The sequence below is a fragment of the Myodes glareolus genome, chromosome 24 (assembly GCF_982192425.1).
Source record: "Myodes glareolus chromosome 24, mMyoGla1.1, whole genome shotgun sequence".
NCBI classification, from domain to species: domain Eukaryota; kingdom Metazoa; phylum Chordata; class Mammalia; order Rodentia; family Cricetidae; genus Myodes; species Myodes glareolus.
The window spans coordinates 47173077-47187757 of record NC_142049.1 but is presented as its reverse complement, the minus strand read 5'-3'; the positions used below and the strand labels follow the sequence as shown (position 1 = coordinate 47187757).

General features: G+C 47.7%; 1 long non-coding RNA gene and 1 pseudogene across 1 annotated transcript; one reads left to right on the top strand and one right to left on the bottom strand.

Moving 5' to 3' along the window:
• Positions 1-180: 180 nt before the first annotated feature.
• On the bottom strand, positions 181-8521 carry LOC148118216 (uncharacterized). The gene is made up of 2 exons (XR_015736307.1): positions 6010-8521; positions 181-2221 (listed from the first exon to the last, which is right to left on the bottom strand). It is a non-coding gene; the product is annotated as an uncharacterized LOC148118216 (long non-coding RNA).
• Positions 8522-10009: 1488 nt separating this feature from the next.
• LOC148118215 (serine/threonine-protein phosphatase 2A 56 kDa regulatory subunit alpha isoform pseudogene) lies at positions 10010-11243 on the top strand (annotated as a pseudogene).
• The last annotated feature ends 3438 nt before the right edge of the window (positions 11244-14681 follow it).

Sequence of the window (14681 nt, the reverse complement as noted above, 5' to 3'; positions counted from 1 at the left end):
CAGCATTCCTCCGTGCCTCTGATGCCAAGTTACCACTTCGAGTTCTTGCCTTAGTTTCCCCCGGAGGAAAAACTGTATGTAACCTACAAGCCATGTAAACTCTCTCCACCACAAGCTTCTTTTGGTCATTGTCTTAGTTACTTTTCTATTGCTGTGATGAAACACCATGACCAAGACAAATTATAGAAGAAAGCATTTAATTGAGAGCTCACTTACAGTTCAGAGTGTGAGTCTGTCACAGTGTGGAACATGGCACAGGCTGACCATCCCGGTGCTGGAGAAGTAGCCTAGAGCTTACATATTGAGAGAGAGAGAGAGAGAGAGAGAGAGAGAGAGAGAGAGAGAGCGAGAGCACAGAATGCACTCGCTGGGAATGGTGTGTGGGCTTTTGAATCTCAAAACCCATCCAACAGTGACACACCTCCTAACACGTTCCAAACAATTCTACCAACTGTGGAGCAAGCATGCAAATGTGTGACCTTATGGAACCAATTTTGTTCAGGCCACGCCAGTCATGGTGTTTATTACAGGGACAGCAAACACAGTAATTCTCTTCCCCCAACTCCTCCCAGGTCCACCCTGCCTTCTCTATCAACCCACCTTTGTGTTCTCTTGGATTATTTTAATCCACCAAGCCTAATTTGTTCTGCTCATATACCCTTGGTTGTGTGGCCTTTCACCACAGCATGGCTGACTTAGTAGGGCCTGAACCCTTAAAGAAAAGCCACTCTTCCTCTCCCAGCGGCTATCAATTGCCATTAACTCCTCCACTATGGGTGACTTTGTGTCTGTCTCCCCTCTCCACGTAGAGATTTTGTCTGGTCTGAGCGCGTGCCAATACTGTGCCAATAATGCTGTCATTATTGCTACTCTGTGAGGCCATACATGCAAGCAGGGGCTGTGTCTGGAAAAGAGCTTCCTTTCAGTCAGGCACCATGTCTGGATCTTGCAGTCTTTATGTCTCCTCTTTTGCAATGGTCTCTGAGCCTTGGGAGAAGAGGGTGTGATACAGATGTACTAAGTGCAGAGGAACGTAGTCTGAAAAGCGTCATGTGCTACCGAAACAGAGCCAGTTTAGAATGCTGGCTCAGGAGGCTTCACCACCACGTGCCTTTGTTTTACCAAAACTAGTTTGACTGTGAAGGTAAAATTCTCTTCTCTGTTCCTAACACTGGGTCACAGTGGCTATGGAAAGTCCCTGCAGTCCTGTTTAAGCTCCAGTGTCAGGTCTGCTGTAAGGTGCCCCTCCCACCATAGGAGCTAGTTGGCTGTTGGGACACTTGGGGAAGTGAGGGCTCTGGGCTTCCCATGCAAAGGACTTGGAGGTATCTTGCCACCAGGCCTCCCAGTCTTAACTAAGGGACAGGAGTGTCATAGGAAGGGAGTTTTGCCAGGGCCTCAGTGGAGTCTGGGGCACTCCTATTCAGGCTGACCTGGGAGTCTCTGCAGAAATGGTGTGCATGGCTGCTCTTGGCAGGAATTTCACCTTCCCACCGGTGCCCTCAGCGATGGAGGTTATTCCTGGAAAGAGGAGCAGCTGCATCTGCTCCCGGGGTAAGGTGTTGATCATCACCTCACCAATATCTTCACTCGAAACTTAGTGGTCTTTCCAACCAGGGTGAACAAGTGGCAGAGGTGAACAGAATATCACCCTATCTGCCTGGCACACTGCCGATACTCTTCAAATTCTGATGATATGGACGGTTCCATCCTTCCTAAATACCAAGATGAGGAGCAAGCACCAGGGTGTCAGGGACTGTCCACAGAACCCCTTCACCACACTCCTGTGTGTCAGGCAGGGCATGGAGTCTGCTAGCAGGCTGCTATGCGACCTCTATGCAACCTCCTGAGGGCTGAGGAGGTCTGTTTGTCCTTCTTTTCTGGGCACTTGAATGCACACGAAGAGATCTAGCTCCACAACTACCTTTTTCCTCACAGAAGGACAACTCTGCTCCTGTCAGCTACTGAAAGTCCCTGCAGTCCCTGTTAACTCAAATGGCAGGTCGGCTCTAAGGCGCCCCTCAAGCATTGTGTTCTAGCCGTCCCCTCCACTCCCTCGGTCCTTTCCATATGCACGAAGCAGGAGTGAGAGGTAAGGAGAGGTCGGGACTGAGAGCCTGTGCTCCTGCCTCCTCACAGACCTTGGGGCTCTGGGGCTGGCTCAACTTCTTTTTTTAATTCTCCAGGATTCAAAGCAAGCAGAGCCTCTTTGTCCTCTCAGCTGTAGGAAACAAGGAAAAAGGGCTCGTCAGCAGAAATACAAACTTGGCTGCTAAAGAAAACATTGCATAATTCTTAAATTTCCCAGGTTCACATTTTGAAATTTCTAGCTAGGAAGAATTCAGGCTCACACTCAGAGGACATTTTGTGCACATCTAGACACAAGTTCATTATCTGTGGAGTCCTTCCAAACTTGCAGGCAATAACTCAATGCTGTGGAGTACTCTACGGGAAATTCAGGTTGGGCCCATTTACAGTAAGTTGGTGCTGGGTCTGATGTGGGCTGTTCCTGCATGTGCTGGAGTGATGCAATGCACTGTGCCTCAGTCTGTGTTTATTCCAAAACGGCATGCTTCTCTCAAACATTTGCAGTCCTTTAAAATTCCCTCCAGTTTCACCTTTAAGTAAATAAGCTTGCAGAATGCACTCATCTCTCTCTTTATTTATTCACCACCTGCTAAAGGAACTGAGAGAGGTGTCTGGATGATAGCAATACAAGGCAGACAGCGGCCTTCTCCTGAGATTCCATCCCATGGAGACACATCATAAACGAACAAAGGGCAACATTGTGTGATAATAAAATGAACAATAAAGAAAAACATCCCTGGACATACCTATCACACCCCATCCCACAACACTCAGGCATCTCTTGGAATAGAAACCGAAAGAAAGGGGGAAGTGAAGGTGGTGGGTGACTTGTAGGACGGAGTGATTTCCACACATGACAGGGCAGATGCACAGGAGAACCTACGGCCATCGTGACAGCGTGAACAAGACCTGTGCAAGCTCAAAGCAGACAAAATCCCAGCACGGAGGGGGCTAGGTGGGCACGAAATCCATCCCTAGCTCAGAACCCATTGGCATTTGATTGCTGCTAGGAGAGGAAGGGTCAGTTTTTTAATGTTATGACCCCTGTTGACCAAGCTCTAGGGAGACCCCATCCCCAAGAGTAGTTGTCTCATAAGAACTGGACTTGATGAAGAGGAAAAGGAAGAGATCTTTAAGTCAGGTGGGTAGGGAGGTGAGAGTGGAGTTGTGGATGGAGAGTGAATGCGATAAGAACACACTGGATAAAATTCTCAGAGAGTTAGTTAAACTGTTAATAAAGAACAAGTTCATGTGAAGAGCTCTTCTTACTGTCTGGGAAAGAACTCACTTGTCTTCTAATCTATCAGGAAGAGGCTGGGAACTAGAGAGATGGTTCAGCAGTTAAGAGCAATGGCTGCTTTTCCAAAGGACCTGGGTTCAGTTCCCAGCTCTCACATGTTGGCTCTCAACCATCCATAACTGCAGTTCCAGGGAACTGATACCCTCTTCTGACCTCCATGGGCACAAGACATGCACGTGGTGCATGAACATACATCCAGCCAAAAAAAAAAAAAATTAACAGATACAATAAGACCAAATTAAAAGAGGAGGAGGAGGAGGAGGAAGAGGAGGGTGGATTAGAAGGGTGGACATGTGGGAAGTTTGAGTCTAGAATGGCTGAGGAGGTCAGCATATAATCACTGGGAACAAATGTCTACCCAAAAGGCAGGAGAACAGAAAAGGGATTGGTTTTCCTTGAAGTCCTCTGTGATGCACTTTCCCAAGCAGGGCCACCACCAGGGATTGTGGGAGATTGCAAGTGCTGGTTACTGCCTACTGCTAGAGCAATGTGAGTCAAGCCAGCCTCACCCAGGCCACCAAAGAATCCCTTTCCCAAGGTCATAAGCCATGTAAGGAGTAGCCAAATGTGACTTGGCAGTGCCTTGGCTAAAGACCAAGAGGTGAAATCATTTGCCAGCTTTCCCCCTTATAGCTCTCATGTCATGGTGTCCAAAATAACTAACACAAAAAAAACAAACCTTTGAGAGGCATCCTAATTAGATCCTCTAATCTAGGATAAAGATTCTCAAACATGGTGCCCAGCGTTGACTGATCCTGTACCACTTTACCAAAGTCCTCCTCACCCGCCATGCTGCCCTGTGGTTTGCAGTCCAACAAAAAGCTCTCACTTCCATTCTCCACGCCTGTTATTCCTCTTCCTGGCCAGGATTCACCATGGTTTGCCTACATCATCTTGAAATATTCACATCTCTCTTCTTGTAACAAACAATACCAGGCCAAAAAAAAAACAAACAAACAAACAAAAACAAACACCCAACCCTGAACTATTTCTTTCTGGGTGAACACTGTCCCCAGGCTTCTAGTCCAGAGTCCCTGAGAACAGAGAAACAAATGTGATGCCCTCATCATATCGACTGTGTTGTAGCTGTATCCTTCATTCTCCAAGGAAGCGAACACATTTAACTTTTTTTCTTTTGAATAAAGGGTAGTGGATACAAAATGAACTGTGGCCCCCAATGGACTTTTTTCATAAGATAAATTCACAAAGAAAAACCTGTAGGAGCCCTCTGCTATAAAGTCAGCTAGGGTCCTGGATTGGGGGGACGCTAAGGCTAAGGAAATATTGATGAAAGGAACTGAGACAGAAACACAGGATAGAATTGGGAGGTCTGTTAAGTCATGCCAAAACAGCCAAACAGCCCAGAGTTTATTTCAGAACTAACTTACATGCAAAGGCAGAAACTTATTGCGCAGCACAGACAGTCAGTCAGTATCTAAGCATGAGACCATTCTTGTCCTTGAGTGAGCAGCCTCCTCTCTAGCATGCACTTGCTGTTCAGAAGCAGCCTTACTTTCTATACTGATGGTCCTGAGGTTTGGCATCAGCCATATTCTTTCCAGTAGATAGAATGTTCTTTTCTCATGGACAAAATGCTCTTTCCCATGGGCTAAATCAGAAGTCTCTCATAACCTTCAAGATTATTGGAAAAAGCAGAGCAGGCAAGCTTGAACTCAAATGCCTCATAAGTCAGAATCGACTGCAGATGGAAACTGAGTCATATGTGAACTACCACAAACACCTAGTGCTGCTTCTCTGTCTCCAACAGCTGTTTCCTGATGTTATCTCCCAGCATTCCTCTTCTGTGCTTGGCCACTTTCTGCCTGAACCCACTGTAGCATAATTAACAACTGTGGGCCTTGCTCATGCCTGCTGATGGTGTCTTACTTCTTCATGACTTTGAAGCAAATTCCTGAACTATTGTTCTGTGTTCCTGGCTTATCACAGTATTGTAGAAGGAGCAACGGTGGGCTGTGCTCCCGCCGCCCGGCTAGCTTTACCTGAAATAATTACATGGAAACTGTATTCATTTAAACACTGCCTGGCCCATTAGTTATAACCTCTTATTGGCTAGCTCTTACATATTGATTCAGTCCATTTCTATTAATGCATATTGCCACTTGACTGTGGCTTACCGGGACGAGTCTAAACGGAGTCCATCTCTATGAGGAGAGCTATGGCGTCTGCCTCATAGCCTTCTTCCGAGCATTCTGTTCTGTCTACTCCACCCACCTATGTTCTGACTTATCAGGCCAAGCAGTTTCGTTATTAATTAACCAATGAAAGCAACACATAGAAGCAAGACCCACCTACATCACAGTATCTGAATTTTATCTGCTTTATTTTCTATCTTAGCAATTGCTCATGAATAAACACGAGTCTGGAGAAGTCCTTTCCCAGTGTTGAGTTCACCCATGTGGATGCCAAAAGTCAATTTCTGCTGTCCTCTCTCCTATATCCTCAGCCCAGTTTAATTCTGGAAAACGCTTTGAAAGGACATAATCTCAGACTTTGGATTTGCCATGTACCCCCATGATTATTACATATTCAGATTTCTTTTTCTAGTATTATTGTTCCTTCCTTAGACATTGGCCCTGCATGATTTAATGGAAAGTCCTTACCTTGATTATTTCCAGTAAGGATGGGGAAGACTCTGGAAGCTCCACATGCCACATTCCTAAGCATAGGTAGATTGAACAATCTGGGGAAATCACAACTGAGTCAAAAGAAATCATTTTATTCTGAAGGATAAGTTATGGCCAAGTGGGATTATGCAAGACCAAACAGGATGTCCTCACTAGTCAGGGGACAATATATATAGATAGCCCCAGCCACATCCCCAGCCGTTCACCTGAGGTCTGAGCAGGAACTGACAGCCTCAGGTGAGTTGTCCGAACTTTCCAGCATTTGCTCTTTGCGGACTCTGTTCCTCTGTTCCCCGCCAGCATTCACTGGCTGTGTTTTCTTGCTCTGTCTCTCTCCTGAATGTACTAGATGCATTAGCATTCACAGGAGGCAGGACTGTTGGCATGGGGATTTGTTGTCTGTTTCTGTGTGAATTCAGATGAGGGCAGAGTCAGCCTTCTCTAGATAGAATGCAGAGACTGTGATGGCAATAAAGCCACCACACGCCTTTCCAGAAACTTCCTATACAGTTGGGTTTTGGTTGGCAAGATCAGAATGCCAAATGCTTTATACTAGTGGTCCATTTGAAAACTGTCAGACATGGGGAGTCGAATAAAACACATGGAAATTGGAAGCTAGAAAATCCCTGGAATCCACCTCCATCGTCTCTCTACATGTGTGTGGATTTCTGTATAAAATCCAGTGGGATTTGGTGCTGGCATACAAGGACAGCTCATAGAAGCATCCTCCACCCCATGAAAGGAGTGTTCATCCTGTGTTTCCCTGACCCTACAGCAGGATGAAGCCTTCCATTGCCATCATTTTGTGTCTCTTGGTCCTGGGAGTTGACAGCCAAAGGTGGATCGAGTTCATCAAAGAAGCTGGTCTAGGTAAGAACAAAGGATGGGGGCAGGAGGTTGTATTTGTGGATTCCAAGTATTTACCAGAGTAGGGACCACACACTTCAGGGCAAACGCTTTTGTGAAATATCCTGGATAGGGGAACATTGTCGCTCTTGCTATGTAGTTCTGAACTTTTATGGTCAGTGTTGACCTCTTCTGTGAGGATCCCAAGCCTGAGAGCACACAATGTGAGTAGAGCAGCTTTTTCACAGGAATAGAGGAGCAATCTGTAATTGAAAGATGCAGATTCGCCAACAGGAGAGGGGATCTGCTGCCCCCTTGTGGAAGGTGATGAACGGCTCACTTCTGTGTCTGGTGTCCTTGAAATGTAGAGAGTCCCAGGTGCACAGTGTTCCAGGGGAGGAAGAGGAGAACCAGTGCAGTCCTCAAACACAGTGACAGCAGCGAAGGCTAACTGAGCTCTTCACACCATGAAAAGGCGTTGTCCAAGAAGCATTATTTGTATAAATAGAGTAATTTTTAAAATTAACCTGGTGGTGTAAGAGCCCCATCTATCTGAGACCAAAAGCAGACATAAACTATCTAACAAAAACCCAAAGAAGAACAGATGTTATCCCAGGTTGGCCAGCTTCTCAGAGTCCACTACACAGCTGCCAGAACAGAGCGAGGACTTCATGAGCACACACTCACTCTACCTGAGAGCGGCAGGTCATGGCTTGGGGAAGGCAGCTGTCTTTAAGTAAGCTTCAGATCCTCTGCCACCGGCAGAAGACCATGACTTACTTACCTGGAATACAGGTCTGTTGGGGATGAGACACGGGCAGGGAACTATCACCAAGGGAAAGACATCCCACCAGCCGCAACAGAATAAAAGTTAAATCAGCCTAGATATTGGCCTTGCCCTCTTTCCTTAACTCGTTACTTCTGAAGGTATTTCCCATTTGATGTCAGCTGGGTCTGATTTCTTCACTGCACAGCTCACCACTGCTGTCCTTTCTTTAGACCTTTTGCTCTTTGTGGCACCTCCCTGGGGGACAGAGAAGTGAGATGAAGATAACAAATGGAGAATCTTCCACGAACATCCCACGTGCATTTTCTCGGTTTCCTGCATAGCCATCAAGGTGGCGAACACTCTTCCCTGTTCTTGTAGAGGATACAGAAGATTTAAACCTGGGTTCCTTTGCCACCTAGAGTTTCTGGTCATCCAGCTTGTTTCAGTCTGTCAGAGAACACCCTGCTGCCTCCTGCTGATGGGGTGCTGGGAACTGCCCAGGCTGCAGTAGACCCTGGACATCCGTGGACTCACGGCAGAGCTGCACTCACTCTGCCTGGAGAGCAGGTTCTCCCGTTGCCTGTGCTGGGAGAGAGCTGCGGCTGCAGTGGTGACTGTAGCATTTGGGAGGCTGAGGCAGAAGAATTGTGGGTTTCAGGTCATCCAGGGTTATATAGAGATGCATGCTGTCTCTAAAGGAAGAGAGCATAAAGAAAGGAAAGGAATGGAGAAAGGAGAGAGGGGAGATAAGGAAGGAAAGAGGCCTCAGGAGCTCACAAAATATATAGAAGTTTCCGGGGATCATTTCGGAGAGGGCTTCACTATTGTCTGATGAAACACCTTCTAGAGATCATCTCTCCCCTATACGCTTTCTTGAGCTGCCAAAGACCAATAACAGCAGAGCTAAGACAGGAATCCCTCAAACTAAAACTCGCTCCAAATATGCTTCTTCACAGACATGGGGAAGTAAGAACTATTCATGCCAAGCCATAGTTCTCTGGGCTTGTGAAAGGCTGAAGTCATTGGGATGAGTTGGACAGAAGTTTTCACCCTGCTTTGCCTAAAGGTAATCTTCCTTGCCATTCTCTTCCCTCTCCAGGAACTAGAGACATGTGGTGTGCTTACTCTGACATGAGAGAGGCCAACTGGAAAGACACGGACAAATACTTCCATGCTAGAAGGAACTATGATGCTGTCCATAGGGGACTAGGAGGAGCCTGGGCTGCTAAAGTGGCCAGGTAGCAGAGGTCTCCATGAGTGTAGCTTGACGGCTTTGGACATTCAGGAGGGGCTCTCCTCTGCATCCTGTGCATACTGCCTGCTAGCCTTCCTCTTTTCTCTGTATAGTACTGGGAACGGTTGGCAGTGATACATGAACCCCACCCTCTCTCCCTTGGTGCTGCTCATCCAGCATGAGGGTGGAATCCTGGGCTGAGTAGGTGCTTACTCAGGCAGGATCAGTACCAGCCTTTTCTTCCCTGGTGTTCCTGGGCTCCGAGCACAGCCATCTCTTGAAGGGAGTCCAGAGTGTGGAGCTGTTGTCCTCAGCTTGGTTATGGATCTTCTTCTTGTCTGTCTTGACTGCAGTGATGCCAGAGAGGGTGTTCAGAGGTTCATGGGACAGGGCAGCAGAGTCAAGAACTGACCAGTTTGCCAAGAGATGGGGCTGGAGTGGTAGAGACCCCCCCCCACTACTTCCGACCTGCTAGTCTGCCTAGTAAATACTGAGTTTTCTCTTGATGTTCCCAGCCGTGCAGCCCCCAAGGAAAGAGGCACTTACTGAATTGAATTAGTTCCTAAAGTCTGGATCTCTAAGCACCCTCAAATTGTTAAATAAATACTTGTGAAATGCAACTTGTCACTGTCATTTTGAAATCGTACAAGATTGTGGGACATGGGAATGACCAAGAAACACCACAGCAGCCCCGCTCTCCCGTCCTCGGGAGCATCCACCCTCTGAAGTTGTAGCAGTCGCCGGCCAGGCTGCTCCATGGGCGGTCGGTGGGCGTGCGGGGGAGATCGAGTGCTACAATGCAAGGATCAGGGCGCGAGTGGCCGCTCTGGCCATGATGGGTCGGCGTTGGCAGGAGAGGCGAGGCCAGCTCTCGACCTAGGCTCGCGAGGCCCCGCGATGGGAGCGCCCTAGGAGGAGGATCCCAACTCTGAGGATAGCAGGGCAGCGACCAAGGTGGCGACTCCGGGGCTCTGTGCTCAGGGGACGCGAGGCGTGCTCAGGGGACCACAGCCGCACTCGCTCGCCCCAGCCTTCCAAACATCGGGCTCGTCTCCGACTGACCGACCACCCTAGCGGCCCCAGCCTCCCCTCTGCCAGCCCCGGGAGGCGGGGGACGCAGCTGTGAGATGCCGTGGGGGCGAGCAGCTCGCGAAGCGCGGGGTCGGCGCGACCGGGGCACGAAGCGCGGGGGTGCAAGCTCGCCGCGCCGGTCCCTCGCCGACATCCCTGGCCAACCGTGGCGGGTGACGCCGGGGTTGTAGAGATGTCGCTGCGGTCGCCACCTCGGCCTCGGAGAAACTGAATGACTTCTCCTGGGGACTTGGTGCGCTCAAGCGCAAGGCGCAGAGGCAGAAGCGCTAGCAGGGCTCCTCGCAGTTCCCAGTTAGGGTAGCCAGGCGGAGCCGCGCCCCTGCCCCATCTCAAAGATGCCACCTCAAAAGAACAAGAGATTTTCTGTCAGAAGCTACAGCTGTGCGGTGCCGTGTACTGTTTGTTTTCAGTGACTGTTTCAGACTTGAAGAGCAAAGAAATTAAAAGAGCAACACTGAATCGACTGGCTAAGTGTGTTTCAACTAATAGTGGTGTGATTGTTGAATCAGCGTATTCTGCTATAGTAAAGATGATCAATGCTAACATCTTCCCTACGCTTCCATCAAGTGATAATCCAGATGTGGATTCAGAAGACAACGAGTCCATACTTGAGGCCTCTGGGCCTCACATACAGTTGGTGCATGACTTCTTCTTGAGATTCTCGGAGAGTCCTGATTTCCAGCCCAGCATTGCAAATCGATACATTCACCAGAAGTTTGTACAACAGCTCCTGAAGCTTTTTGATAGTGAAGACCCGAGAGAACACGACTTCCTGAAGACGGTTCTATATCAGATTTATGGGAAGTTTCTTGGGCTGAGAGCGTTCTTCAGAAAGCAGATTAACAACATTTTTCTCAGGTTAATATATGGAACAGAACGTTTCAACGGTGTGGCTGAACTCCTTGAGATCTTAGGAAGTATCATCAGTGTCTGGGCATCGCCACTGAAAGCAGAACGTAAGCAATTTCTAATGAAGGTCCTTATTCCTATGCACACTGCTTTGTTTCGTGCTCAGCTGGCACACTATGTCCTACAGTTCCTGGAGAAAGACACAGCGTGACAGAGCCTGTTCCCAAAGGACTGCTGAGATTTTGGCCAAAACATGCAGTCAGAAAGAGGTGATGTTTTTAGAAGAAATTGAAGAAATCTTAGACGTCATTGAGCCAACACAATTCAAAAAACTTGAAGAGCCCTTTTAAAGTAGATGTCCAAGTGTGTCTCCGGTTCTCATTTTCAGGTTGCAGAAAGAGCACTGTACTTCTGGGATAATGAATGTATTCTTCTGATTGAAGAGAATACTGATAAAATTCTGCAGATGATGTTTGCCAGTTTGTATAAAATTTCCAAAGAACACTGGAATCAGACCGTTGTAGCCCTGTGTACAACGTGCTGAAACCCTGATGGGGACGAACGACAAGCTTTTTGATGATCTTACTGTTCCTACAAAGCTGCGAGACAGAGAGAAAAAATGAAAGAATTGGAACGTGAAGAATTATGGGAAAAATCAGAAGAGCTGAAGCTAAAGATAACTCTCGAGAAACAGGACAGCGCATACCACCTTCACGGCATTCTTGGCTGCAATATGGGTGCCAAGTAAGATCAGCTCCACCTCTGCTGAGTGGGCAGTTTTGTACACTCTTTCGGGATGTATAAAAACTTCAAAGCAAACCTCATCAGTATAATATAATTAGGAGGCCAGTTTTTCCTGGGAAGCATAAGCGAAAGAAGTATGGGCTAAACATAGCCCTGGCTGACCACGGCCACAGTGTGTGGTCACCTTTGTCTGACCATCGACTGCATCACTTTATCATCCATGTTACATGTGAGGTGACCGTGGGAGTGGCAAGGATCACGACTGCGTCACTCTATCATCCGTGTTACATGTGAGGTGACTGTGGGAGTGGCAAGGATCACGACTGTGTCACTTTATCATGCGTGTTACATGTGAGGTGACCGTGGGAGTGGCAAGGATCATGACTGCGTCACTCTATCATCCGTGTTACATGTGAGGTGACCGTGGCAGGGGCAAGGATCACGACTTGAACTCTTGATCATGCTGCACACAGACCAAGTCGTCTTCTGTGCTTTCACATGGCTGCAGACCTTGGTTACATCTGAGGAAAGAACTTTTGTAAGATAAACTGAGGTGCTGTCCTCCCTTCCTTCTCCTAGAGAGATGGTGGGATAAAAGCCCAAGCTCCTTAAAGATACTGCCAAGTTCTGGGGTTTGCAACACCTACGCTTCCAGGATTTTGAAGAACAAAGTATTAAAGCTGGGGGAAAGTAAACAAAAATTCTGCCCCCAAATAACCCTGTCAGTAGCAGCACTCCAGAGTGTAGCATCGTGGGTGGGCCCTAGGCTCACCTCTCCTTCATTCCTCTCCTCTCCAAGGCTGGGGGCAGTGCTGTGGACAATGGTCTTGTACCCTGTAAAGATTCATCAGTTGTATTGGTTTAATAAGATGTTGATTGGCCAACAGCCAGGCAGAAAGTAAAGGAGGGGTGACCAGAACAGGAGAATTCTGGGAAAAGGAAAGACTCAGTCTGCAGTCATCACCTAGACACAGAGGAAGCGAGATGAAAATGCGTCGCTGATAAAAGGTACCAAGCCATGTGGCTAACACAGACAAGAATAATGGGCTAATATATGGTGTAAGAGTAAGTTAATAAGAAAGCCTGAGCCAATAGGCCAACCACTTTATAAATAATGTAGGCTTGTGTGTTTCTTTGCAACTGAACAGCTGAGGGACTGGGCGGGACAGAAACCTCTGTCAACAAGGCAGGGCCTTCCCAGTCCTAGACTGCCTGACCCCAGGCCTGCCTGTAGGTGGAGGCTCTGAGTCCCACGATGTGATGCAGACAGCCAGCTGTCACTGCCCGACTTTATTCAGAGGAAATGCATTGACTATGTAGAGGCCCTGTACGTTCTTACCTGGTCAGGTATTTCTCACTTGTCATCAGTTCCATTCCAACATCTTGCCTCGCTGTTGTATGGAAAACTGTTTTATAATGAAAGACCTTCACTGGGGACTGAGCAGCACGTAATAAAGTCCATGTTTGTAAGAAAAAATAAAAAAGGAAGCACCACACCATTATTTTTTAAAGAAGAGACATGAAAAGATAGGGATTGGAATATTACTGTCTATGCCTATACATGAACCAGAACATGTATATGTGTCCCATCAAACACCCATTTTCTCTGGGATAGGAAAGCTTTGACACCTTCCTCCCTACAACTGAAAGAAATGTCTGAAAAGCAGAAGTACAGGGATCTGTGATGAACTGACTCCAGCAGTGACCAGTTCCAGGCTCGAAGCATAGTCTGGGCTTCTCCCTTTACACAATCCCTGAAGATTCTTGGATCTTGGAAATTGGGGTTCAGATATCATAGGTCATTTCTTTACCAAACCATGCCCTTTCTGGGTCATGCTGGCTCAGGCAGTCCTTTTGTGACTGGGCAGCTATGTCCTCTGTCATTAGCTGCCTCTTCAACTTCGAGTCTCTTGTTGGTCCCTTCCTTGCTTCAGCAGCCTTGCCCCAGGAGTTCTTACAAAATTTACCTTCTCCTTCCTTGAGGTATAAACTATTTTTATTATACATGCATACATATATAATACATAAATACATACATACGTACCTAGACAAACATACAGACACACACACACACATACAAACAGACACACCCACGCACACACGCACACACACACACATACACACAGGCTGAAGCTGTTCTTTTGTTCCCACCTGTTCCAACCCAAAATAATCACACAGAAACTATATTATAAACAGTATTCTATTTAACCAGTAGCTTAAGCATATTTCTGGCTTACACTTATACCTTAAAATAAGGTATTTCTATTAATCTGTGTATTGCCAAGTGGCTGTACTTTACTTACCTGGTGAAGTTCTGTCCAGCATCTGTCTCTGGTGGGGCTACATGGCTTCTCACTGACTCTGCCTTCTTTCTCCCAGCATTCAGTTTAGTTTTCCTGCTTAGCTCTATTCTGCTAAGCCACTGGCCAAATAGACAGAAGAACTTCCCCCGCAACCCCTCCCCGCAAACACTTGCTTTCTGAGGCCAGGCCGCAGGAATTAACATAGCCAGAAAAAGACAGAGAGGCCCCAGCACAAGGATCCAGTTTCACCCTGTCCAGCAGTCATTTGAAGGCGGCAGAAGAGACAGTTTCCTGATCTGCCTTGGTCTGCAGTGCCCGTGTGCAGATAGATGCAGGAGGCATCCACAGCCTTGATGAGCACCACATACAAAGCACGGATGGTGGCCCCACCAGGAGAGCAGTCATTATCCTTGAGCTGCCAATGATGCTGAGTCTAGTAGCATCTTTGCTGCAGCCAGGAGGGCCTGGGCCCCCACCAGATTGCCAGGCACTTTGAAAGCTCCACAGATTCGCTACCACTGAGTCCTGTGAGAACTGAGCCCTGTGACAACATGGATCCCATCTTCTTCCACTTCTGGAGGAAATGAGCCACTCTGTGAGCCTGACACTCCCCACCTGAGCATGAGTGCATGTACCATATACATGCTCCATGTCTCGCACCATGGCTGGGGGGCTGGTCATACAGTGGATGACTTTGGAATCTGTCAGCTTCTTTTCAATGGAGTTGATGATGGGCCTGCCACAGAGGACACCGCAGTGTGCCTGACCTCAGTGTTAGGACCAGGATGAAAGGATGGTGTGTGGCTTCACT